Source organism: Pelodiscus sinensis, chromosome 6 (assembly GCF_049634645.1).
Source record: "Pelodiscus sinensis isolate JC-2024 chromosome 6, ASM4963464v1, whole genome shotgun sequence".
Classification (NCBI taxonomy): Eukaryota; Metazoa; Chordata; order Testudines; family Trionychidae; genus Pelodiscus; species Pelodiscus sinensis.
The window spans coordinates 32,975,284-33,003,230 of NC_134716.1; the positions used below are offsets into that span (position 1 = coordinate 32,975,284).

Sequence of the window (27,947 nt, forward strand, 5' to 3'; positions counted from 1 at the left end):
GCCTTCTCCCTTCCTTCCTTAAAGGGTAGGAGGGAAAGAAATGTCCTTTTTACTATTTCCCAGAAGGCTCCCTTCTCTGTCTCCAATGGCAGGCCTCTGCATCTCTTCCTTGAGTGTTTCCTTGCCAGGCTATTGCTAAGGAATTTTCTTGAGGTAGCCCCAGTCTCTCTGGCGACCATTCCTCTCTGCTTGAGTACCTTTTAGCTCAGCTGCTAATCATCACTGATCAGAAGCAGTAAAATAACTGGGTTGTCCATCAGCCCCTTCAACGGCTGCATGCTGTCCCTACATCTGTAGGAACCTTTCTCCTTCTGTGCATCAGGTTACCTCACACTTTTCTTTTGAGTTCCTCCAAAAATATCATTTTTCTCCCAGCAAACCTTGCATCATGAATCAACTCTCTTGAATCTTACTTCACATCCCTTTAAAATAACTCACATTAGGATTTTATGAGTGAAACAGTTCTGGAGTATAGCATGTGAAATGTCTTGGGAACTTTTAATGAAAGGTTGGATATAAGTAAAAAAATATAGTTAGGAATGCTGAAAACTGAAAAGTTTTCTTGTGAGAAATTCATTATTTAAAACTGATAATGATTTTCCCAGCTGTCTCAGATACAGCTCGGAAGGTGAAGTGAGTTTTTTGAAGACTTACAACGTTCTTATGTTCGCAGCTATACAAATGCTAAATCAGCCTGTGCTCAGATCCTGAATAGTGATAGCTTTCTGGAAAATTCCCTTTGCTGTGCATGCACAGGTAGCGGACGTAGAACCTTTTATTTAGGTAGGGTAAATATTTGCCTTTTAAATGTACTTTATCTGAAGACCGACAATCCGCAGTCTAAGGAAAAGTATTCAGGGTTCCCCCCACCAACAGCTACATATTAAAAAAAATTAATCATATGTTTCACAAGTCTCTGTAGAAATGGGGCAGCATATTACCAGTGAACAGTAAAGATGAAGGAAAAAAACCTTGTATGATCAATTCCTTTGAAGCTCAAATAAAAACATAGTACACCCAGAGATTAATTATGAATAATTGGGCACTAATGCATTGGCAACATGCATATGAACTTTAATCCATTCAAATGAAGAAAGGAAAGTGGATGAGTGGGGAAGGATGTTTTTCCATCTTAAAATGATTAGCGTTTTCCCTGTGGACTTGCATAAAGTGATAGAGAAAAAAGGGTGACACTTTCAAGTGGGCAGTGATGTCAGGTGCAACATATGATGAATATATGGAAGTGGCAGGAATTTGCACCAAGGGCTCTGTACCTCTGTACCATGCTATAGCAAACTTTCAGTGCTCCTTAATGTTCTATCTTATCCTGTTGTGATCCTGTTTGTTTTCAGCTTACAGCCCTATTGCTGTAAAAACAGCACAATAAGTAACGCACAGAAAACAAGCAGGTCAGGGTCAGTTCAGTTAGTTATTCAGTTGGATCCCTTGGCTCTCAGGCCCGTGATTTGTTGTGTGACATTCATTTATGTATTTATTTTGCTCTATAACCTGCTTCTAATGCCTATGCCAAATTGATAAAGGGTTCAGTCTCATGGACAGGGGGTAGAAAAAAATGTGTCCAGAACAGGGTGTGTGTGTTAGTGGAATAATGATTTCCTGTTACATTGCAGGTTCCCCCTTTCTCCTCATAGAATCATAAAACCATAGACTCCTAGGGTTGGAAGAGACCTCAGGAAATCGAGTCCAGCCCCCTGTCCAAACTTTTGTTTACCTCAGCCATGACAAGGACAAAAGTGGAGAGATCCTGATGCCACAAGTGGCTCAGTTTATTGCCTGACAACTTTTTAGTCAGATTCAGAGCATGTGCTCCCCAGAACAGCACTGGTGTATGAACAATAACCCCATCACACAACTTGTACTTGCTGGGCTGGGGATCCCTGTGATGTGACCTATGTCATCAATGACCTTGGCAATATTTTCCTGAACTAGCCCTGAGGATGAGTGATGGGGCTGTAATGCCAGCTAGAGAAATTCTGATGCTATCATAAGCCACAAGATTAAACCTTGTATTCATGTCCTGCATAGACAACAGCTCTGTGTTCAAAGCTGTTCCTTTGTTGGACAACATAATTTACTGTCCGATTCACAATTTTTTGGGGGGGCCTACCACTACAGGACATTTTGCTTCCTGTCTCTTACTCTAACAGCCACCTGTTCACCAACAGTGTGATTTTGTTTACAGTGATGGTGGGAATCCAGAGTGACACCTTGTCAAGTGTTGAGATTGTTTGGGGAGGGGTTACTATACAGGAATAGATCTTAACATTCTTATTAGTGTGGAATGTGTGTGGACTTTAAACTTTCCATTGGCTCTTTGTGTTGGATCTGAAAGAGGAAACGATGGAACAGCTATTTCAAAGCTGCACATTTTTATATTTAAAGTGCAGCTAAACCCACTGACTTATGAAATAATGAATCATTGATTTACAGGTATGGGTCAGATCTGAATACATAGATAAAAACATCCCCTTAAATCTATGCTTCCCTTTACTCCTGCATTTCAGAAGCCTCTTAGAAAAGCCTGCCAAATTTCAGTGATTCTGTTATTGACCATCTTAAACAGTGAACAGGTTGGGAGATGAAGTCATACTGTTTATCACCTAGAAAAGGCTTACAAAGAACAGCAAATGGAGCCTTTTCCCCTTTAAAGTGGCAACACTTTGGCTTCAGTATAAGGCACAAGCTGGGTGGAATCTGTTCATTTTTACCCTGTGGAGTCCTGCAGGGATTATATCAGCAAAGGATCTGGCTGAAAAACCTAGCATTCAGGTGCCACTGGCAGAAAATATCGAACTACTTCAGTCAAACCTGAGCAGCGTGCACATGAGGGAATTTGGGGGAGGAGGAGTTGTTTCCTTGGAAATGCTTCAGCTATGATCAAATTCTGGGGAGAAAAATCTTCCCAAATTTGTTGGGAGTGCGTAAGGAGGGGGAGGAGAGTGGTGTAGAAATGTAACTGTTTAGTTCTATGGCAGAAAGTCAGTTAATTCACTGACAGTCTTCATATATCCTTGTGTGTGCCATTTAAAAAAATTTGAATTGAGAAATCCTTTGGATGGTTTGAGTATTGAAAGTGTCTCTATTGTAGTGCTGCTGCTGAGATCATGTTGTTGATCTTGTTTTACAGCAGTCCTGCCTGTTGTGCAGAGTACAGAATGTTCTCTTCTGTGAACTGCAGTTGAACTTCTTCAGCCCACTTTGGTTCAGGAGCCACATTAATATATGGAAAGAGAAAGAGAAACCCTCCCACCCCCTCACAGGAAAAGCCCAACTACCAAAAGGTTTGATTTAATCACAAGCATTAGTATTGTCACTGTTTAAACTTTAGTATCAAAAGCTAAACCATTAAATGTTTTAAAGAACAAACTGTAACCTAGTTTCACAGAGATGGGTTAATGGATTTTCTTTAGTTGTATCTGTTCTAACTAAGCATCTGAGGTTTTTTATTTATTTTCCCCACATCACACTTAAGTTTCTTTTCTAAAATTGGGCATTGAAAATGTGCCTCACTCCACCAGTGACTGAGAAGGGCTTTGCAGAACATAGCAGCTGTGGCTATGGGGAAGCTATTTGAGTATTCGTCCTAATATGGTGCAACTTTTTAAGGAGGGTTCCCTAGGGATAGCTTTGTCCTTTCTTAGGCTATCAATATTGAAGCACTCATGGAAGGTGTACAAGCATCAGAAGAGCTAGAATAGTCGTTTTAACCTGTTGCAGCAGAATGAGGTAATAGTCTGTTGTCAGCATTCCATTGGAACTCTGGGACATAAGATTACTACGGATCAATGTAACCCATACAACCAGTGGGTATGATTCTCTGTCTCAGGTAATGACAGTCAAACCACTTACAGAGAGAGAAGGTGAATGAATTTGCTCTACAGCATTAGCTGATAGGCTGCTGGCTTTTAGCTCAGGCTGTAGAGGCTCATGTACTAGGTTCCAGAGCTCTCAGGTTCGAGTCTGCCTGTTGGCATTACATCAGCACAACTACATAGCAACTCAGCTCTCTTTTAAGAGGTTAATTTAAACATAATGTGATATGCAGTCCACTAAACAGAAGTAATATTTTTATGGTTAATTGAAATAAATCTGCATCAACCTTAGACTAACTAAAATCTCTGCCTCCCTCTCTGACATCTCAACATAGCTAAAAGAGAACTCCTAATTTCCTCAGATCTCCCTCGCTCCAAGCTTTCCTCACTACCTTGTTTCTTGATCACTGTGGGCAACATCCAGTGCTTAATTTGTAATGAAATAGATACTGGAGCTCAAGCAACTTTTTTACAAGCCTGGAGGTGCCAAGGCTATGAACTGTTAAGCCGAGAGGTGCTGGGGCAAGTGTTGGCACAGATTAAGCACTGGTAACACCATCATCCTGTGTGTCTGTCACGCAAACCCATAATGCATGTGTCATCTTCAACTTGAACCTGTCTCTAGGTCCTTGCAGTCAGGCTGTGTTTAAGGTATCACACTTCAAGATAGAGGTATCGCTTCTCAGCCTATTCAAGGCTAAGATCAAGTGTGGAGGAGATATGCCTATGCTAGCTCTTATTGACCTAACATGCTAAAAATAGAGTGTAGCTACAATGGCACAAGGTGTCCCCACCACTTATGCTGTCATTGGTACACTATTTTTAGTATGATTGCTCAATCAGAGATTGCATGAGTATGTTGTCTTGAGTGGGAAATTACACCTCCAGCGTGAAGCATAGGCATATACTACATCTTTTGCTGATTCTTTCTGCATGATATATTTAAGATATAGCCTTTCTTATACATTACTAAAACTCTCTCTTCCAGGCTTATATCATCTCATATCTCAATTACTGCACCATGCTTCTCTCTGGCTGAGAAAAATGCAAACTTGCCCCACTTATAGCCATTTAGAATGCTGCTACAAATATAATTTCCCTCACCCATTGCTTTGAACACATCACCTCTTTTTTTTTTTAACCCTTCACTGGCACTCTCTTTTTTCTGTTCCATTAACAATAAATGACTTGTATTCACTTGCAAGGTCCTTCAGGGTTTTATCCATACTCCACTTACAGTTTTTCACTTACATTTGAGGTATTAATGCACCTTTATTGGACTCATGATTTCAGCCTCCACTGCTCAGTTGTTAAATTTTCAGATAAACACCTTCCTACTTTCTCCTATGCTGCACCACTCGTTTGACAGGAGCTCCCTATAAACAAAGATGAAATTTTTCAGAATCACTGAATTGCATGTTCCTCTGAGAAAAGTTTCAACCAAAAAATGTCACCTAATTCTAATTGCAGCTACCTTCAACAGTTCTCTGCCAAATTCTCTTCCCAATCAGGAGATTCAGGAGCCTTTATTTGCTCCATTTTTGCCAAATACTGATTGCTTCTGACTCCATAGCTTGACAATGTGATACATGCACACAGACCAGTGAGTGGGTGCAGTACCTTGGGCCATGACTTGCCTACATTTTGGTTCACCACAACCCAGCTCCGGGCATGCAATCTGCTGGTGCCAGGTCCAGAAGGGGGTAGGGCAATACTGAGGCAGGGTGGGCCCCACTTGCATGCTGGTGCAAGAGTCTGTGGGCCTTAGAGGGGAGCTGGGCCCACCCCCTCAGACAGGAGTTGCAGCAGTGTGAATGTAGTACAAGCTTGGTCTCCATCCTTCCCCTGGCTCCTCCCATCTCCGGGGAGGAGGCAGGTCTGGACCCCCTTCCCATGCATGCCTTCCCACTCTAAATGATACTCCACAGCCCCTGGGTACTCAAGAGAGCTGGAAAGAGAATTACCTTTGTTTCCAGTTTATCCCCTTTCATATAAAATAGGTTAGGGCCACAGAGGGTTAATATTGGTGTTATATGGCAGAGGTCAGGCTCCACTGACTCCAGCAATCATGTTGCATTAGGTTGTGGTCACTGTTGCTATGCTATTGGGTTTCACAGTTGCTGGGCTTAACAGCCTGATATTACCAAGAGTGGTGGTTGAGCTGAGCAGCTGTGTAGTCGTTGTCTCTCTTTCTGCCAGATTCGTTGGGGGCAGATCCCCAATCACAAAATAAATTATATGGCACTATATTTGCAGCTAGATGGTTGCTATGGTGACAACAAGCTGATGCACCCAGAGGAACTGTAAGAATGGATGGAGTACTGTCTCAAGTTTATTACCATGTAAACAAAAAGACATTTTTTTAAAGAAGCCTGAAGAGCTTCTGCCTCTTGCCTCAACCTCCCCCTCCTATGCCTCTCTTTAGCTGTCATTTAAATCCAATAATGTCAAATAAAGGAAAGGTTGTAAGAACTGTAAGCTCCTCCTAAAGGAGAGTCCCTATGGGTACTCACCCTTAGGTGTTTGGGTGCGGCAGCTCTCAATCTGGCCATTGGAAGATAAGCCCTCGCTGTTGTGGAATCTAACCATGCTCCAATGAACTTGAGGGACATTTGCGGAATGAGTGAGGATTTTTGAATGTTCATTATGAGACCTAGGGCTGTAAATAAGTCTCTTGTAATGTGATTGGGTTGTAGCGCTTGATGGTATGTAGGTGCTTTGATTAGGCAGTCGTCCAGATATGGAAATATCCTAATGCCCTCGTGATGAAGATAGGCTGACACTACGGACAGAGTTTTGGAGAAAACTCTGAGGGCGGACAAAAGGCGGAATGGGAGGACTTTGTATTGAAAATGATGGTTCTCTATGGTGAACCTGAGGAAATGTCTGTGTGCAGGATGTATTGTGACATGAAAATATGTATCTTGTAAATTGAGGTACGTAAACCAATCTCCCACATTCAGGGCTGGCATAATAGAAGCTAGTGTCACCATCTTGAATCTGTGTTTTCTGAGATGTCGATTGAGGCGACGGAGATCCAGGATGGGTTTCCATCCTCCTGATTTGTTCTCGGTGAGGAAATATCGGGCGTAAAATCCCCTGCCATGGAATTGTTCTGGCACTCTCTCTACTGTGCCAATATTGAGAAGACGAAGAGCCTCCTGCATGAGGAGTCTTGAGATGGGTCCCTGAAAAGGGATGGGGGCGCGGGAGAGGTGGGTGGTGGAGAGAGATGGGGTATAGTGTAACCTGAGGTTATCAACTCCCGACCCAGCGGTCAGTGGTGATGGCAAACCCTTTGTTGTAAGGGCCGTAAGCAATGGTGAAATAGCTCCCGGGTTTCTGATTGATGTGTTAGTCTGTAGTCCCTCGACTATACTGTTAAACTGGCTGTTTATTGTTGTGCTGGATGGGTGCCCTGTTTGATTGTGGCCACGGTCATACTCATAGCTCCGTACTGGCCCAGACAAACATGGCTCCCGCTTCTAATACAAATGTCCCTGAGACCACCATATCATTTACTGGAGAGCCCAGACCTCCTGATACAACGTGGGAAAACCATGATACACCCTCAAATCGACTGACTACATCTTACAGCCTGGCTCCTAGCTGGTTCCATCAGACAGAGATCATCTGCTCTCAAGGCATCAAGCATGTCTTGTTGCACAATAGACGCGACTCCACGTGAAAGACTTACCTTAAGTGGTGGCGATTCTACTCTTGGTGCAACGACAACAGCTGTGACACTATGACACTTCCAATCCATCGTATTTTGGACTATGCACTACACCTTCAATGCTCCAGTCTTGCCATACCATCCATAAGGGTCCACCTATCGGCAATTTCCACCTTCAGACAACCAATAGAAGGATACTCAGTATTTGCCCATCCCATGACCAAAAGATTTTTTAAGGGACTCACAAATCTTTATCCTATGCAGAGAAGTCCCCCAGCACCCTGGGATCTTCAATTAGTCTTGGACACTCTTACATGTCCACCCTTTGAGCCGATAGCCACCTGTGACTTTCCCGTAGTTACCATGAAAATTATCTTCCTTCTAGCCATCACCGCAGCGCGAAGGATTGGTGAACTCACAGCTCTTTTGGCTGACCTGCCTTACACGCTCTTTACTAATACTGGAGAGATATTACAGCCACATCCGAATTTCCTTCCGAAAGTGAACTCGGAATTTCATATTAACGAACCAATAATACTTGCTACCTGTTATCCTAAACTGCATGCCTCACCTTATGAGGCTTGACTTCATATGCTAGATGTTCGGAGGGCCTTAGTGTTTTACCTAGAGAGAACACGACCCTTCCAACAATCACAATGCCTATGCACGGATGAGTGATCCAAGGATCGGCTGTTATCATTGCAACATATTTGTAAACTAATTGTGAAATGCATAGCATACTGCTACTCGCTGTGCCATAAAACAGTACCTGCCTTGATACATGCACATTCCACCAGAGCGACAGCTGCAACCACAGCCTTCTACTGAGTCATGTCGCTACAAGATATTCGAAGAGCGGCAACCTGGTCTTGGGACGTGACATTTGCAAAACACTACGCAATTGATGCCACTGTCTGGGACTCGGTGCTAGCATCGGCAGTGCTTTCCACAGTGCAGAGCTCCTGACTCCAATCCCTCTTCTGTAGGCCAGACGACAGCTCGGTACTCACCTATAGTGGAGCACCCACAGGGACACTGCCCGAAGAAGAAAAGGAAGTTACTCACCTTGTGCAGTAACGATGGTTCTTCGAGGTGTGTGTCCAAATGGGTGCACCACGACCTGCCCTCCTCCCCGTTCGGAGTCTTCTCTTATGTATTTCAGATGTACCCAGTTAGGAGGAACTGGCAGGAGCTGGACTGCGCGCAGCCTCAGAAATGGCATGAAGGGCATGTGCCACTGCTGTCCGGCTAAACCACGGCTAATGAATCTTCGACCTGTGGCGCTGGGACGAGCCTGACACTTACAGTGGACCACCTATGGGGGAACACACCTCGAAGAACCATCGTTACTGCACAAGGTGAGTAACTTCCTTTTCTCTGCATCTTTACAGCTCTGCATATCTAATTACACTGTACTGCTCGCAAAATGTACACTTCCTATTTTTGAGCAACTATCACACTTTGACAGTCTTCCTGATGACAAAAAAGAATAGTTTATGGCCAGTATAAATGAGGGCACACTGATTTCTCTCACAGCATTACAGGCTGTGTTAGATGCCTCAAAAACTTCATCCCGGTTCATTGCGACGGCTGTTGTGATGAGAAGGTCATCATGGCTTCACCTCTCCGGTTTTCCCCATGAGGTATAGGCCATGGTTGAAGACCTTCCCTTCCAGGGGGCCAAACTGTTTGCAGACATCACCAATGCATTGTTCCACTCCCTCAAGGACTCACGGGCCATATTAAAGACACTCAGTATCCACGTCCCTGTGCCAAAATGCAAACAGGGAAGATATTTTCCACAGCGATACAAGACTTCGCATTTTACTCAAGCTCAGAAGCATTTTGACAATACAAAGAGGCAACGGCAAACCCAATGGAAGCAAACCCCTGACCTGCCCTTAACTTTGAGACAAACAGTTTTAAGAGTCTGACAACATCTCTTAGCTTAAGGCAACCTCAGCCCCATCAGTTATTTCGCCAGCATCTAGTACCTTTCTACCATCATTGGTCTTCCACCACGACCAACAAGTGGGTACTCAACATTATAAAGGGTGGATACTGTATCCCCTTCTCTTCTACCCCCTTCTCGCATCCATCTTCCCTTTCCCTCTTCAGGGACCCATCTCACCAGAGCATTTTACTCCAAGAGATAGACCATTTGCTTTGCCTGAGCGCCATAGAACCCGTACCTCATTGCTACAGGAACAAAGGGTTTTATTCCCATTTCTTCCTCACAACAAAGAAATTAAGGGGATGGAGACTGATTCTCAATCTCGGAAGGCTCAACCGCCATATACAACCTCAGTGGTTCAAGATGGTCACCCTATCTACTATAATTCCTGTCTTTAACAAGGGGGACTGGTTATTGACTCTCAACCTCCTGAACACCTATTTTCATGTATCTATTAATCCAGAGGCCTGTGGACATGGTGCATTGAACACAACATTTGCATACTAGCCCCTTATCTACCGGGCACAGACAATCTAATGGCAGACAGCCTCAGCAGGAATTTCAACTCCAATCACAAATCAGAAATGGACCCCAAGATTCTGCAACAGAAATTCAGTCACTATGGGTGGACTTGTTTGCAACCAGTACCGACAAGAAGTGTCCACATTCTTGATCCCATATGGGCATTGGCTTACACTCCCTGGGAGACGTGTTCACAGTACCCCGGAATGCATCTCTCCCATATGCATTTCCTCCAATCCCCCTCCTCCATCGAGTATTCAACAAAATAAGATCACATGCACATGGTGCTTCATGCACCTTTCCTTTCCATGAAGGTGGCTTTATTGGTGGCCATCACCTTGGCCAGGAGGGTGAGTGAAATTGGTGCACTTATGGCATACCCCCCTTCACTGTATTCCATTCGCCCTCATCCGAAGTTTGTACCGAAGGTAACCACTTTGTTTCACTGCATGAACCTATAATGCTACCTGTCTCTTCCCAAAGCCTCATGTTGATATGAAAGAGGCTACATGGCACACACTAGATGAATGTAGAGCAATCGCCTTTTACCTGGACAGGATGAGACAAATCTGCAAAACACCTAGACTGTTCATATCCACTACAGACAAATCCCTGGGCTTGCCAGTTTCCACCCAGAGGCTGCCTAGATGGATAGTGGACTGCATCCAGTTGGCCTATTTCATCTTCAACCAAGACCCTCCATTACAAATATGTGCACACTCTACAAGGGCCATGGTGGCTTCTATGGCCCACTTCAACAATATATCTCTTACAGACATCTTCAGATCCACTATGTGGTCCTCTGTCCTCATGTTCACCAGACATTATGCCCTCGATACCTCTCCAGGGTACTCATTTTGGACACTCTTCTGGCTGCTGTCCAGGATACTGAATAGCCAAAGCACTCACCTCCAATCATGGGTACTGCTCTGTAGTCACCTAAGGTGGAGCACTCACAGGTACACTCCTCAAAGAAGAAGAGAGGGTGTCAGGGATTCTTCCCCACTCTGGCATGATAAATGCAGAAAGTGGGAGCCTGCAAAAGTACCCCAAAACTTTATATTTCCAGGCTTTAGTGTAAAGCTTCTCCCCAAAATCTTAAAACCCTAGATTTTGGGGATTAAAAATTCACGGCCACCACCCAAGTAATAATAAAGAAACCAGGGAGAGACTTCTGGGGAAATCTCAGCCCCAAAAGTAAAACCAGGACACACAAATTAACCAATACAACGTTAATGAAAAGAGAAAGAACTTTTGTTATCACCACAGTATTCCTGTTGCAAGCATAATGACTAGATGGAAAAGTCACAAATTAATATATTCATGGGGGAGATTCCACCATGGGCCAAAACTTAGTTACAAAGTAGAGGAAAACCCATTTTTAAATGCACAGACACCAGATTCCCATTCCCAAACCATAAAACAATAAAACCTAATGGAATTATCTAAGCTTTACCTACTTACAGATAGTGAAGAGTCTTTTCTTGGAGGGAGACATAGTGTCTGTCCCCCTCAGTAGCTGGAGAGAAGTTGCCCAGGGACAAAGAAGGAAAAAACCCAAAAATTCCTTTGTCCCAGTTGGAAATTCTTGCCTACATTCCTATTGGCTGACTCTACCTGGCTTAGGTAAGGGACATAGTTAACCCCTTAGTCCCCAGGCTGCTGGCTAACCCTCATGGTCATGACAGAGGGTTACTCACCTTGTTCAGTAATGGAGGTTCTTGGAGATGGTTGTCTCTGTGGGTGCTCCACCACCTGCCCTTCCTCCCCTCTGCTTCGGACATAGTTAATTTATTCTTGGAGAAGGAACGGAGGGGGCGATTGGCTGTACATGTCTAGTAGCAGCACCATGCGTGCTGTCTGCTCTGCATACGCAGCCTACCGGAGGGTACGGCTACCAAAAATTTCTGAGTGGGTGCGCCGTGGCACCCAAACACCTAAAGTGGAGCACCTGCAGGGACAATTATCTTGAAGAACCTCCGATACTACACAAGGTGAGTAATACTCTCTTAAGGCTTGTGCTGCCATGGCAGGAGAGAAAGTGGCAGTACCAGTTATAACTCTTGAACAGGGTTACTGTGACTGATATAAACACATTTTCTGGTCTTCTCAAGCCACTGTGCTTTGCATGTGGGGTGCAAAATGGTTAGGAATAGCTAGAGAAGACCAGTGAAGAATTACAGCTCGTGAAGACTACACTAAGCTGCTGAGCAGGTATTGGTGGCAATTTGGTTGCCACCTGCATCAGCTGCTCCCCACCCCCCATGAAGTTGGTATGCTGGGACAGGGCCTGGTCAGGGAGGGGACGGGAGAGCGTATAGTCTAGTGGAGCTTTGCTAGGTCTGACTCAACACTAATGCAAGGTACAAGGGACCTTATGTTAGTGGCATACATTATGGAAGATCCCATGCAGCTTTTTTTCCCTCTACGGTCATGTGTCCCTGAACTAGGGAGCTTCAGCCAACTGGCTGCAGCATCCTTTGTTTGCATCGCCTGAGCTGTCCTTGGACTTAATGGTGAATCAAACCTTAAGCACTGTCTCTAGCCCTTAAAGTCCTAATAGTATAAAAGTTCATCTCTGTGACAGGGGATATGAATATGACCTTGAAGAAAGCATATTAGGAAATAAATGTGACTTTTTCTGTATTTGGGTCATATAATTGACAGTTTTATGAAAGTTTCTGACTTAATTAGAACCTGTCAGAATCTCTTTCTAGTCTTTATTAAGCCTTATTCAGAACCTTTCCGGTGCTCACTTCCGTACCCTACAGCCATCATTAGGTCTTAGTGTTAGTTTAAGATCTTTAGCTTTACTGACAGCAGCTGCATCTGGGCAAAGTCTCCTCTCCTCCAGAGACAGACATGCCTCAGTTATGACTTCTATCTTGGATAAGTAACAAGTGAGCTTCTTTACAATGAGCCGTGTTATGGTGGTTAACTCTAGGCTAGAATTAAGCTCAAACATACCTGGAGCCAAGCTATAATTGGAGCTAGGTGAAGAAAGCATTTTCTTGTTCTGATCCCAAAGAGGTTGAGGTCAGACAGGGTTTGGTATTGAGGTTAAAAGCTGAAACAAGACTAATTGCATGGTAAGGTTATGATATTTTGGACCAAAAGTGAATCTTGGGAATTTTTTTCTATCATTTTGTATTTAAATATTTTAAGAATAGCTGCTCTTATGCTTTTTTTTTTTTTTTTTTTTTTTTGTCACCAGCTAATGTACATGTGGAAAATAAACCCCTTCCAGTTTTGGATCCAATCCAGAACACACACTGAAGGATAGGTTTGAATCTGGGGCTTGAATTTGACCCCTCATTCCCAAATTCCAACAGGTTGACTGTTTGGGTGACTGTGGGTGATAGGGTCTCAGATCCATATGAAAATGTCAAATGTGAGAGGCTGAAAGGTATGTCTCAAGTTGTCAACAGAGAGAAGATGAATAGATCTGCTGGGGGTCATGGCATATATTGTGATGGTGGCTGGAGGAAGCTGGTGTTTGTGAGTGGTATGTAAATGTGAGAGAAATAAGTGAATATGTTAATGTTCCTTGACCACAGTGGGTTGGGGGATGGGCAAGTTTTTAATCTGTATGTGGAAAGCAGAGGAAGATGAGAGCACTAATCTCTTTTTAGAATTGGCTTTCTTATATGTAGCCCTCGTATGGCTCATGCTGAGAATTGTAGAATTATGATCTGAGATTTAGGGTGTCTCAGGAATGCACGTGTAGACAGGTCAATGATACCAAAGGTGTTTGACAACCTTTGACAATGATACCAAACCTTTGACAATGATACCAAAGGTGGTCTGTGGAACCTTAATTTTGACTTTCCTGATATTTTTTTAAACTACATTATTCTCCTTTAATAAAGCTCTCCTTTATTGTCATCATAAATTATAATGATGGTTACATATCTTAAATATTTCTTTGATTAAACTACATGGATAGCTTTGTTTCATAGTCTAATAAGCAACGTGTTATTTGAGGCAGGAAGTTCAAATTCTCCTCTTCAGGCTCTCTAGTACCTAGCAGTTTGTCTTTTGACTCTAACATATACATTGTCATTTGTACTCATTGTTGTCAGTGGGTCCTTGGGATGTTTGGATCTGGGTACAGGGAAACTTGCTAGTGTTGTTGGCATAGCCTATATATATATTGAAATAGACCTATGGGTACAGGAACAGTGGCAACCAATGCTGGCATTATTTGGAATTTTATTAAGACAGATTGTATGCTATTCTCAGAGCCAGTAAAGGCACCAGGAACTACTGAGTGCTTAGTACTTCTGAAAAATCAAGGTACTACTTTAGTTGCGTGATGCCTGGTCTACACTAGGGCTACGCCTAGACTGGCCCCTTCTCGGGAAGAGGCATGCAAAGCAGGCAAGTCAGAATAGGGAAATCCGCGGGGGATTTAAATATCCCCCGCGGGATTTAAATAAACATGGCCGCCACTTTTTTTCCGGCTTGGGGAAAAGCCGGAAAAGAACGTCTAGACTGGCGCGATCCTCCGGAATAAAGCCCTTTTCCGGAGGATCTCTTGCAAGTAGGAATAAGAGATCCTCCGGAAAAGGGCTTTATTCCGGAGGATCGCGCCAGTCTAGACGCTCTTTTCCGGCTTTTCCCCAAGCTGGAAAAAAAGCGGCGGCCATGTTTATTTAAATCCCGCGGGGGATATTTAAATCCCCCACGGATTTCCCTATTCTGACTTGCCTGCTTTGCATGCCTCTTCCGGAGAAGGGGCCAGTCTAGACGTAGCCCAGAAGTTTAGGTCAAATTTAGTTGCAAAATAAGGTCAATTTTCTAAACAAGCCTTTTCCATTGACTTTAAGGGCTGCTAACGTCAGTTTCAGCACTTCTGTTTTATGTGAGGAGAAATGCTAAATTCAACCTTGCAGGGTTGTATTTACAGTAGTGAATGCACAGCGTTATGAAAATCGACATTCTTGGCCTCTGGGAGGCATCCCACAGTGTTGCACTGTGACTGCTCTGGCTAGGACTTGCGACTCTATTGCTCTCCAGGTGAACAGGAAAAGCCTCAGAAAACTTTGTTTCATTTCTTGTGTGGACAGTGTGGTGAACACACCTCAGAGCATGCAGCACACCTGAGCATCTCATCTAACCATGAGTTCAAGTCCCATGAGCTCCAATTCCCAGTGGCACAGACGAGCACCAGCCTGGAGTGTGAAGGAGATCTTGTATCTCATCGAGGCATGGGGAGAAGAATCTGTTCTTGTGGAGCTCTGAGCGAGCAAATGAAATGCAAATATCTATGTGAAGATTGCAAAGTCTATGGTGGAGAAAGAATACAGCAGGGATGCCCAGAAGTGCCAAATGAAAATAAGGAGCTGAGGCAGTCCTTCCAAAAGACAAAGGAGGCAAATAGACAGTATAGAGCAGCGTTTCTTAAACTGTGTTCCACAGCACACCAGTGTGCCGCAAGGCAGTGGGAGGTGTGCCACAGAGATATGGTGACCGTATGTCCCTTTTTTTCCGGGACAGTCCCGGATTTAAAGACACCCAGAGCTAGCGCGGCGCAGCAGCAACTCCCCACCTCCACCCAGCACGTAAGCGGCTCCCTTGGTGCTTTGTGCAGGCAGCCAGGGCCACTGCTGGTGTCACGCAGTGTCCAGAGCCCTAAGCTCCCATACAGCACATGCCACATTCCTCCTAATGGGAGCCAAAGCTGGTGTGGGGACTGGAATGCAGCACTAGCTCCAGACCCAGCAAGCAGTCCTGCCTTGGAAGCAACTGGAGCCAGGGCTGCGGGGACTTCTGGGGTCTGACCACAGACTCCGGCCCCACAAACTGGAAGGCAAAAGGTGGGGGAGGTTCTCGGCGAGAACTAGGGGGAAGGAGGGTGGGACAGGAAGGGGCTTGTGCTTAGGGGAGGGGGCCAGGGCTGGAGAAGAAAGGGGAAGGCATCAAAGGACAGGGTGGAGGAGAGACAAATGCCAGGGAGCCAAGTGGAGACAATGAGAAAAAGGGCAGGTGTCAGTGGGGATGGGGAGGTGGGAGGGTGGAGGGCACAGGGTGATGCTGGGAGAGGAGAGGGGAAGGGCATTGGGGGCAAGAGGAAGCAAGGGAAGAGGGAGGTGCTGGGAAAAGGGTTGAAAGGAGGGGTGGGAATGAAGAAGGCGGGGATGGAGCAAGTCATGTGTGAGAGCACTGGAGCAGAGGGTGGTGAGGGGATGGGCATCAGGGAGAAAGAGGGCAAGGAGGCAGGGGCAATGAGGGAAGGAGGAAGCACCAGGAGGGTGCAGGGGTGAGGGAAGGTGCAGGTGTCAACGAATTCTGGGGGTGAAGTAGAAGGGCAGACATCTGCAGGGGAGAGACCAGCACCAGAAGAGAGAGGGTTCAGTGGGGGCCAACTTAGTCCCCTACAGGTAGGAGGATGATGGGAAAAGTTCTTAGAGGGGGTTACTTTGATTTTTGGTCATGTGTCCATCTTGACCCCAAGAGTCAGGGGCATAATAAGCAAAGATCAGGGGGTGTGTCCCTAATTTTGGTTCAGAAAATATGGTCACCATACGCAGAAAGAACAGAATTCAAATGGCTGTCCTTAAAAGGGGCAAGTTTCCTTTTTTTCTTCCTCTCAACAAAATTGTTTGGCGTTCCTTGGTCTTAAAAGGTTTAAGAAACACTGGAGTAGAGCATCACCACAAACAAGTTCCATAAAAGTGAGCTTTCATATTTGTAAGTTTTGCAGCCACTGCTGAGTGTCCCAGTCCCACCAGTCTGTGCTTGTCTGACGGTACCAGAACCTGTGTTCCACTGTTTCCAGAGGATTGAATGCTAGCAGCATTTCCAGTTTGCTCATCTCAAGGGCTTGAATGAACAGTGTCTCTATAGCCTCCTGAGATTCATCCTCTCGCTGGAGTGCCATGCATATGCTCTGGACATACTCCACCATTAGGAGCACCAAGGTAAACATTGTCAAAATCCTTTGATGCACAACCGGATCCATGAGGGGGTCCGTGGTCATGGTGCTGTGGTGTCTACACAGGTAACAAAGGCCAAAAGGGGTGTGAAGAGACTGTTTCCCATTGATCTTAAGAAAGCAGGGAGGGAGTAGATGAATTATGGACCGCTGACGACATGAACCCAGAACCACCTGCTGCACAGTTTTGGTCCCAATGTGTACTGAGAGCATAACCCAGAAGACAAAGTGGTGCAGGGTAGTAATAGCTACCCACAGTGCATTGCATTCAAAATCAACATGCTACCTCTAGCTTTTTTGCATTTTTGCTTACAGTTGGGACATGGACCTTTGACTTTACAAAATTGGGTGGTAAGAAATGAGCCTTAATAAATTCGACCTTATGACCTTATCTCATAGTGTAGTTGTGTCCTGAATATGGATTTATGAACATAATTTTCAAGTCCTAACTTTGTAAATCTTGACACTGAGCTATCTGGCCTATAGAATTTACAAGCACTGTTGTCTACGGGATTTTAAGCTTTCTAAAACAGTATTGTAGTCAAGGGTAAATGTGGATAAACTGTTTTTTCCCACTTCTGCTCTGGGGAATATGGAGATTAGGTTAGATTATCCACTCTTTTTTTTACCTCTACACTATGGTTCTAAAACTAAACCTATTTAGCCCAGGGCATTTATAATCTTCTGATTTGTCTATCAAAGTTTTATAGCTCAAAACTGTCTCTTCCAATTAACCTGAAACTTTAAAAAAAACTCTCTTCTGACTTGAGATCCCTTAGAAGAAGTTTCAGGCAGGCATGATTCCCACTCGCCCCCGCCCTCCAAGAGAGTTAAAAACAAACCTTAAAATGAGTAGCAAGTTACAAATATGGCGTTCCTACAATGCCTAGTTAATTACATTGGATGGGATTAGTTTTCATGGATACTTTTGGGAGGGCTGCACTGAAGTTTGACATAGTAGGAAGACTAGTTCCTGTAAGCTTATTGTTGTTAATAATTAGAAATAAAAAAAAATCTTGCTTTTGCTCCTGTAATATTTGCACTCTCCAATAATTAAGGAACAGTTTTACATGTCTTCATTTACAACTGCAAATAATTACATGTACAGGCTTCCTTGATTATAGCCACAAATAAAATAGACAGCTTCAACCCCCCCATTTGCCCTGGCAAATAGTCCTATCCTTAGTTAATTTGCAAAGGAGGCTAAATTAAGGCCCTTTAAGCAATCGTGCTTAAAATTCCTGTATGAGCCAAGTATCTTTAGCAAATAGAGCACATGACAAGGTAAGCTTGGAAAAGAACAGGATGTTAAATGGATTTATTTTGAACTCTGATTTTTTTGGGTTGTTTTTTGCCCTCATTGCCAAAATCTCTTTCTAATCTCCTCCTCCCCCAGAGCTTTCTCTAATGCTGCACAAATGGGGCAACTTGCAAAAACTCACACGTGCTGAGAAACAGGGAGAATGGAAAGCTCTGCTCACTTAAATATCACATGAAAACAAAATCAAGACACCACCCAAAGAGTAGATAGTAAACAATGCATGATAGGGGCACAAGCTGTTTAGAGAACACTCTTGAAGCACTCTCCGGGCCTGAAAAAGATCAGTATCCTTTGTGCCATGCTGGTATCTGATTTTCTTCTTTATCCTGTCTCTGCATGGGAGAGTGAAAAGACAAGATCATGCAAGACTAGCACTAAAAGTGCCATGATTTGTAATTGTTAATAAAACCCTATAGTGTAAGGAAAAGCCAACTCTTTACCAGAAGTTCAAAACCTCAGTATATGTTCTTACTAACTCAGAGAGCATCAAGGACTAGTTAAAAGGCCCAGATTAAATTCTTCTCTTATCCTAGTGCAACCCCACTGAAGCTTATGGTTTTGCATTGGTACAACACAGAGGAGACTGTAGCTTCCTAATGACTCTTCAGGAGAAGACCAGAGCCTTTGAGAACAGATTATCACTTTAAAAATGTGATAATTTAAAGGGATCCTTTCAATTTAGAAATCACACTTCTCTCTGAAAACAGTTTACTACTGTTTGTTTCAAGGAATAGCTACATTTGTTACGACTAGAAGAAATTAGGAAAAAATATTTGGTGTTTGGTTTTATTTCCAATTTATTTATGTAGGACCTAGAGTATAGTTAATTTGACTTGTTTCCTTGTATAGTCTGTTAGTTTCCCTCTTTTACAAATCAGTCTTGCATGAAAGATCCTCACATTTCAAAAATTGTTAGGGGAGGACTCCAGAGAAGCTGGCCCCTTCAAAACTAATTTTAAATAGTTTTTAAAAATCAATAAGACTTCAGGTTGACAGGTCACTTTAAAATTAGTATACCTAGTTACCTTATAAAGAAACACAGTGGGTCTGATTGTGGGGATCTCATTTAAATTAGGATAACTCCGCAGCAATTAAATGAGCAATATGTTGCATGGAAATAAGTGTGAGGAGAATTGGGTTTGTTGCCTTTCATATTTCTAGCAAAGTGCTAAATCCACCATAGCTATTCTTTATCTCCCTCTCCATGTTTTTGTTACCAATGTTTTTGTTTCAGATGTCATTTGAGCATCTTGCTCCCTGTGTGAACTATCTCTACATGAACAATCACTCAGTTGATAAACACACAGTCAAAATCTGCACATCCTTATCAGAGGCTCATCTGAATGCTGTGTCACCATTTCATTGATACAAGTATGCCAGAAGGTGATCTTTAATATGTAACTGACTTGAAGATAAGCATTTCCAAAGGATTATCAGACTATGATAAAATAGATTTTTAACAGAAAATACAACCAGTTTTCAGACTGGCTAGGCTTGGTGCTTTGCCATATAGCTGATACTGTTCTCACCTTTGATCTTACCTTGAAATGCCTCAATTAAATAAACCAGGCAGCGGAGTGGAAAAGAATCTGGATTCATCATTGAAAGGGTTTTTAGCATTGACTATTATTAAGGTTGCCCAGAACTTCTTATTATTATACCATATTTTCAGTTGCTTATAGACTTTCCAGACTTTAAATGTTTCCCAGATATTCCTGCTAGATATTTGCTTGAGACTGTATTTGCCAAGAAAATGTAATATGAAATGGTTCAACCATTTTTCAGAAAGAGGCTAAAGAAAAAATGTTTTGCCAACATTAAAAGATTCTGGTGACACTTTTGTTGAAAATCTCTAATTCCCCTGTGCTTTGGCTCAGAGACTTGAAATCTGGTGCAGGGCCTTTGTGGCAGGGATGAGCGTTTTGCTATGTGTGGGAAAATTGCCCAAATTTGTCAAATGATAGGCTTTTCAAACTAAAAGACAATTTGCAAATGCTCGGTACAAGTTTTGAGCAGCTAATTTCCATACAATTCCATATGTATTGGGCATGCTTTCTGTCTAGGGGTGAGCAGAACTTTCTGAGCTGCTGCAGGCTCTGGGCACCAGAACTGACAACAGGGAAATGTCTCCTCTGCTCTCAATGACTTCCTGCTGTGCCAGACAGAGTGGAAGAGGAAGCTGTCTGATTCAGATGTGGAGGGAACAAAAGTTGAATGGTGTATAGAGGGGGAGGAGATCTGGACAAGGAACCTGGGATGGGGAGTAGGGGAAACTGGCATTGGAGGCTGGGGAAGAGAGGACTGGGACTGTGAAAGTGGCTGAGCAAGGAGCAGGGGAGCCTGTGCAGGGCCCTGGGTGGGTGTAGTGGCTGGCTCCACACTCTAAGAAGGGGCAGAGCCTCAGTTGGAAGGGAGTGGGGCTGAGGCAGCTAGCTCTCTGTATCACCTAGGCTACGGCTACACTGCCGTTCTTTTATAGAAGAGGATATAGACTCATAGACTATAAGGTCAGAAGGCACCATTATGATCATCTAGCCTGACCCCCTGCACAATGCAGGCCACAGAATCTCACCTATCCACTCCTGGAATAATTCTCTCACCTATAACTCAGATACTGAAGTCCTCAAATGATGGTTTAAAGATTCCAAGATGCAGAGAATCCTCCAGCAAGTGATCCTTGCCCCATGCTACAGAGGAAGGTGAACAACCTCCAGGGCTTCAGCCAGTCTACCTTGGAGGAAAATTCCTGGAGGATATGCAAATTGTGCTCACAGTTGCATATATCTTCTTCTGATTCTTTCTGCAGAAGGGATAAAAAGCCCTGTGTAGACGGGTCCATTTGTCGGAAAAAACCCCTCTTTAGTAAGATCCCTTATTCCTCAAAAATTGAGGTTTACATTATGGGCTTGCTCTGTGGTGGTATCAGGGTTGGATAGTGAGGGAGGCTGTCCCATTTGTCACAAAAATGGGAAAGTGTGTAGTGAATGAGGCAGAGGCTTGCAGGAAGAGAATGCTGCCCTGGAGAATTGGATTCTATCTCTCCCTCTGCCCCAGAGTTCTTGTGTGATGCTGGGCTAGTCACTTACACTGAGCTTTTCACCCTGTGGGAAGGTCACAAATTGTATATCCATCATTTTCTGGGTACCCAACGTGAAACATGTGGTCTCATTTACAGAAATGTGGAGCACTCACTGGCACAACTGTAGTCAATGGGAGCTGTGCTTTGAACATATAAAGTGCTATGTAATGCTAAATCACATCCTAGGCTTTTTCCTAACTTAGCACCCAAATCAGTAGATATCTGAATATGAGTTCCTTGTCTGTAAAATGTAGATAATACATTCCCTCTTTATACAGGGCTTTTGTGAAAATAAATTCAAGAATGTTTGTGAAGAATTTGGATGCCATTGTGAGGAGTGCCAGAGAAAAAGGCTATGAGGATATTAATAATTCTATATTCAGAGCAGGGCTTGAATAGTGTGCAATAAATAAGGCTTGGAGGGTCACATTTTTCCTTGTTGTTAATACTGAATAGCTGTTAATTTTAGTGAGCGCTATCCTTTCTGTGCCCAGGGAAACACATATGTATCATGTAATTAAACACTGTTTCATAATGCATATGCACAAGAGGGCCAAATTAAGATGGCATGGGCAGCCTTAATTTCGACATTTCCTGTTTTTTTTTAAGTGCTTGACCTTGTAACCTTAGTGCATGTGTATTTACTATGAAATAGCACTGGCACATCTCATTATTCCAAACCTTTTAAACTGCTGAAAGCAGAATACCAGGAAACCAGGTATTGCGATGGTCTTCTCTCCCTGAACTCTCTAGATACAAAGTAGCCTCTTTGTTGTTGCTCATTTTACTTCTTCGCTTCATAAAAGATTCTACAGCTGTCTGGGAAACAGTGAGTTGTTCATACTAGAGCAGCATTGTTGTGCTGACCCCTTTCTAGAGTTAGACAAATGGAAGAGGTTCCACGTCATATATAGGCACATACCAGGATTTTCAAATGCCCCTAAGTGGTTAACTCCCATGGTTATCTGTTTACATATTTAAGGACAAAATGGCCTTTAAAAATCTGTGTCCAACTCCTACTGATTAGTGAGGGCATACTCATAAACCTTTTATAAGGCCTGGACACCAGCAGGGAAATAAGGCTGACATTTTCAGTGAATATTTTATTTTATTTTATTTTATTCAGATTATATTTGATTTCCATGAATATGCAAGCAGGTAAAGTTTTTTAAAGGTATTAATTGAAACAAATAATCTTAAGTGCCAATTGCATAGTATTCACAGAATATTAATTTCAAATTTGTTTTTGCAATTATTCACACCAGAAATTTGAATCTCAATTATTCCAGTCTAGTAAAGGGGATGTAAACATACCATATGACCTATGTGTGTGTAGCTTGAATTTCACATACAGTTGCTTCCCCCCCCCCCCCAAAGCATGTATTTGCTGAAATCATGTGACATAATTTCAAATAATAAAATTGGAGTAAGTCACAATCTGTTGATGGCATGGACAATTTGTGAACATTATCAAATAAATTACTGTAGTCATTACAAATTATTTGCCACTGCTAATAACTATTTAAAGAGATAACTGCTTGAAGAGTTAGGGAGCCCTTAAATCAGAGATCCCATACAAATGGAAGTGACAGCAAGATCCTACTCTCTCTTGATTATTTCCATGCTTTCCAATGTTGGGTTTTTTTATTACCATTTTGACTAGAATAAACATTGTTTCTGTGACGTCAGTGTAGAAAAAAAGTTAAGTGCTTGTGTATTGCAACACTTAGCACTGGAGAGAGAGGGAGTATTTCGAAATAATTTTTCTAACATGTAAACAATAACCCTCTGGGAAGAGTTGCCACATCTGAGCATATGACATGACCTTTTCAGATGGTATCTGTTCAGAAAATGCTACAAAACTCATAAAGCCACTTGGCCATAAACACAGCAGGTACCTCATACTTTTTCTGTGCATCTAAATACAGGCAAATCTAAGCCAAGAAAGACAATCTGCAATCTGTTTAAAGATGCCATGTAATGTCATATTTATAGAGGCATTTCATCATAGAGACCCTGCAAATCGAATATATCTTAATCAACAGCATGGTAAGAGGCTGACTTCAAAGACAGCCTCTGACCCAAACATACTGGAGTCATGGGAATCAAATTGCAAAGAGAAACTAATATGTTCGTTCCAGGGTGTATCCCAAACCTAGGATTTATTAACATTTTCTCTTCCAAATCTTAACCCTGTCACTATTCTACATTTCTGCCTCTGCTCTTGGAGGCAGTGCTTCTCTAAGACACTATCAGGTCAAGGGACACATGCCTCCTACTTGATGTAAAAAATCAGGACAACGTTTTCACACTGAAGTGCTTAACTTTATATTGACACAGGAGCTGTGGGTGCTCAGCACCTCAGAAAATCAGCTTGCTATAATTTAGGTGCTTGGCTTTAGGATTGAAAATATTGGATTCAGTAAGAAAATAAATATTGTATGTTACTCTAGTGTCTTGATGCATTGAAAAAAGAGCAGGGGGATTGGAAATAAGAAGTAATTGTAACTCTTACCTCAGTGCCAAGTTCTGGTTACGCGGCCAAGTTTACTAGGGTTGTGTAGCTGTAGGCAAGGGCATTTGGCCCTAAATGTCTCTAATAGGCTGGCAGGATCTATGACCTTGAATAGAGATTGAGTGCTCTTATGTTGACCCATGCTGGTGTCCTGAGTTACAACCTTGAAGAAAGCGGGAGAGTAAATCCTGCTGACTCACTGTGGCAGGTGCAGCTTGTAAACCACTAGCATGTAAGAGAAATTGGCAAAGATCAGGAGGTTGTGCAGGCAAACCTAAGAAAAAGCTCGGCTTAAGGGTTAATTTTAGCTTGATATTTACATCCTTTGGCTCTTATCTTAGGTATCCATATAGCCAAATTTCAGGAAGGATATGAAATTGACCTTGTACTTTATTTGGAGCTGGTTGGGAATTTCAGAATGCTGGATTAGATGAGTAAAATGGTTTTGCAGACAGCACATTGCACTGCTAATTTAATGAGATATGGAACTGAGGGTTTATCCTTAAGACCTAATTTTGCTCCCAGTTACAGAGGCATCTACTCTGAGTAATTTGGGTGTCTTCAATAGAATTAATCCAGGTTGATACAAGTTTACCTAAGGAGCATTTAGCCCTTAAAATTGTTCTCTTCACTTCTGTATTCTTGTCTTATTGTGCTGCAGAGAATAAGACATTGCAGTTTCACCCTCTGAACAGAGCTAATTGTTTACCTAAGTTCATCACTTACAAATGTAGTGAGGGTGGCAATATTTTATTTTTTAAGGTTTTTCTATGTATTAGAGTCTAATCGTCAGCAGAATTGCTACCTATTGCTTTGTTATTTGCACTAGGATAGTGCTTGGATAACCTAGCCCCAGAAATGATGGCTCTGCTCTTGCTCCAAAATACATCTCCCAGGGCATGTCTATACTAGGAAATTATTTTGAAATAACTCCCGAAATAACTATTTCGTAATAGCGTGTCCATACTACAGGGAAGTAATTCTTTCCAAATAGCAGCAGCGGAGCATCCACACTACCACTATTTTGAAATGAAATGAGTGTTATTCCTCATGGAAAGCAGGAGTTATTATTTCAAAAACCGCACTTTTGAAATAGACTCCTAACCCAATTTTCCTCTCAGTTGCGTGGCCACATGGCTGGATAGCAGGCTCTCAGGCCTGCAGTAGGGAGGGGTACCTCTCCCCCAGCCCTGGCCTCAGACCCTGAGTTGCTGGGGAGAGGGCTACGGGAGAAGCCCGGAGCTGGCACTCTCAGTTGGAGGTCTTATACCCCAATGCTTTGCCCTCACTCTGACCCCCTCCCACACACCAAACCTCTTGGCCCTACCCATGGCAAGGGGTTCAGAATGTGGGAAGGGGCTCAAGAATGGGGCACGTAATACAATTAATGTTGTAGATGTATGGGAAAAATTAGAAGGAACCTTGCCCCTAACCTCTGGCTAAGTTACTGAATTCCTCAATTTGTGGTTTAAAGACTTCAGGTTTTACCGTATCCACCATTTACACTAGTTTAAACTACACATACCCCGTGCCGCAGAGGAAGATTACAGTTGTTCCACTGGAGAATTGCCAGCCAGCTTTAATCATAATGCACACATGCAAGGAGGCCGAATTAGGATTCCACAACAGACTCCCCCCCCGCCCCCCCATCTTTTCCCTTGGCCTCATTTTTTGAAACAGCTGATCCATTTTGGCTGAAATTTTCAAAAAAAAAACAAAAAAAACAAACCCTTCAGCCTGAGGCAGACAGAGTAGAAAATTCAGACCAAAGCATCAGGGCTGGTGACAGATTTTGCCAAGGCCTGGGCAATGTTTGTGTTGGGGGCTTTGCTCTGGGCTGCTCAGGAGGGGCGGGCCTCAAGTGGAACAGGTGGGGCTAGGGGCAGTCAGCCTTCAGTGCTACCTGGACTGCACCACACCTCCTCTAGCTAGTCTTTAGCACTGCCTGCACCTTGTCTCATGGGGCTCCAGGAGTGATTTATAGGGTTCAGGGCTCCAGCTGCCACTGCTGCCATGGTAGCAGTGGCTCAGAGCCCCAGGCCCTTTTAAATCGATGGGGTCAGGGCAACTGTACCTCTGCCTCCCCCTAGCATGCTGGCATCCCCAGAAAAAGTTAAAGCTATAAGCAATATAATGGGCTCTTAGAAATGGAAAAGGCAAGCAGTCTTCATGATAGCTGATGCCTATACACTACAGCTCAAATTAGTGATAAATGACATGTGGGGTGTGATGCTGTTATTGGAAGTACACATGGTTGTGGAGTGAGAAATGAAAATTGTGATGAATGTGGAAAATGGCAGTAAAAGGAAAATATTGGATATTTCATCTAACGCTGGTTTTCACAAGGCTAGATCACGTCAATCTGTGTTCACAGACCTCTGACTCTTTTTGCACAAGGCCTTTCACTTCCACCCTTCAGCATTTGTAATTCTAATTCCAGTGCAGTGCTATCAAGGCTCACAGGGAGCAGCTCAGAAATGTTATGGTTACATCTTTCCCTCCTTATGGCAACACTTAGTTGTCACAGAGACCTCATGGCCCACACTGCAGCTCCTGTCCATTTCCCTGTCATCTTCATGAGTATTGCTTCTTCATCCCATTTCCCCCACTTATCCCCAGGCAAGCTGGCAAACAATTTCTGTACTCTGCACTGCCAGTATTCTGCTGCTGCTTATCTTGTGCATTGTCCAGCACAGTTTGAGCTGCTGCTAACTGTGTGCCAGCTGGCCATATGCTGCTCCGTCAGGCCTTCCTGATTACTAGTCATGCCACATTGCTTCAGGTTCCCCACTAGCCTCTCAAATGGGGTGAGCACTAGGGGTGTGTGGTGCCCGGTTTTTGACCAGAATGAAAAGGGATGCTGGTGGCTCCTGTCAGTACTGCTGACCAGGCTACTAAAAGTGTGGTCAGCTGTGCAGAGGGGCTAGGGCAGGCTTGCTATCTGCCTTTGCTCCACAAGGCTCCTAGACATGGCTGGCTCCTCGGGACGGGGAGGCTACGGGGGCTCTGTGCAATGCCCGTACCGTGAGTGCTGGCTCCACAGCTCTCACTGGCCAGGAATGATGGCCAGTGTGAATTGGAGGGTAGTGTCTGTGGACTCAGGCAGCACATAGGCAACTCCTGGAAGCGACTGTGGCATGTCTGGATCCTAGCTGAAGGGGCAGCAGTTCTGAGGTACTTGCCACCTGGCCAGAGCCTGTACCCGGAACCCTCTCCTGCGCCACAACCCTCAGCCCCCCCACTTGTACACCAAACCCCACTTCCCAGGAGGCATCCCAGAGCCTACACCCCTCCCAGCCAGAGCCTTAACCACTGGGACCCCAATTCCCTTCTCTGTCATAGAGCCCTCTCCTGAATCCTGGGGTGGGGCAAGGGAGTTCAGTTCTGTGCAGTTAGAAAATTGGCAACCCCAGTGACTATAGTCATGGTACAGGCTATTCTTTTTATATTGGGGGAAGGATAGAGGAAGTCTCAAAACCGTGTGCTAGGCCTCAGCCTATATGTTCATTCAACCCTGTCTTTAAGCGCCCAATTTCATTATAGGGAGCTAGATAAATATGCCCTTGTGTCTGTATTTCAGAGACAAAACAGTGACATCCAGTGGCCATTCAAACAAAATGATATCCTGGGACCAACCAGGCTACAACTACTCTGCATTCACAACATTCTGTTAGAAAGACAAGGTGCTAGTATCTTTTATTGAATCGATTTCTGTTGGTGAATAAGACAAGCTTTTGAGACACACGGAGCTCCTCTTCCTGACGATTTTACTCACCCCCATTGCCTATTTACAATGTAGTGAGAACTGTCAAGGATTGAGGAACCCAAGAAGGATCTGACCAAAAATAGGTTATTGGGAAACTTGATGGGAGATCAAATTCAGTAGATAAATGCAGTGTGAGGTATAAAATCTCCTACCTGAGCATCACTCTGATGATTAGCTCTTAACTTGCCAAGTTCTAACTCTGTGAGCCTAGCCTTTAAACTGTGTGACGAAGACCCAGAATGAGGGATGGGGCAGGCGAAGAAATTTTATTTCTCTAACTATGTCTACACTATAGGGAAAAGTCGGAAAAAGATATGCAAACTGCAATTTGCATATCTTTTTCA

The 27,947-nt window shown here is 43.5% G+C and overlaps 1 long non-coding RNA gene across 8 annotated transcripts in view; it reads left to right on the forward strand.

The window, feature by feature from the left end:
- LOC112543827 (uncharacterized) overlaps window positions 1-27,947 on the forward strand; it is a 153,045-nt gene that overhangs the window by 23,129 nt on the left and 101,969 nt on the right. For 7 of the 8 annotated variants that reach the window (XR_012904672.1, XR_012904669.1, XR_012904673.1 and 4 more), the window contains exon 3: window positions 3,149-3,302. This is a non-coding gene — a long non-coding RNA (uncharacterized LOC112543827). Of the gene's footprint in view, window positions 1-3,148; window positions 3,303-19,477; window positions 22,391-27,947 lie in introns of those variants that run through there. The other variant, XR_012904674.1, reaches the window with a different exon arrangement.